Here is a 503-nt window from a genome sequence, read left to right as displayed (position 1 = left end):
AATCATCGTTATTCGACCCAAACTTAAAATTATTCTTGAAAATTGAATAACCTCGAGTCTTCGATGCTTCGAGAAACGGGCGAAAAATTTTCCATATAACCATATATCCTCTTCCCACCAACGATATAAAATACACGCGCAGTGCACACTTAAGATACTTCCTTCTCGTGCAAAGAGGAGAACGTTGTAAAAGAAAACATTTGCCGAGTAACCTCTCCCCCCTCCCTCTATACGCGCCATATTAAACCTATCCTCTATGTATTCTCTACCTTAAAAGATAACGACCTCTGCCGGTCGATCGTCTTACTAACTAAAAACGTGACGCTGCATTTCTCTCCCTCCCTCATCCGTCCCTTAGATAAATCGATCCTTTTTCTTCGTTATTTTACCTCTTTTTGTTTACTTTCGTTTCGCCAAAAGAAGAATCCGATCGATCGACGCGCCGCGATCTCGGCTCGTGATATGGTTCTAACCATAAAAACTTGTGTAATTACTGTTTCGTC

This window comes from Apis dorsata, unplaced genomic scaffold, assembly GCF_000469605.1.
Source record: "Apis dorsata unplaced genomic scaffold, Apis dorsata 1.3 scaffold_207, whole genome shotgun sequence".
Classification (NCBI taxonomy): Eukaryota; Metazoa; Arthropoda; class Insecta; order Hymenoptera; family Apidae; genus Apis; species Apis dorsata.
The sequence above is the reverse complement of the archived record's forward strand: the minus strand, read 5'-3'. Positions refer to the sequence as shown.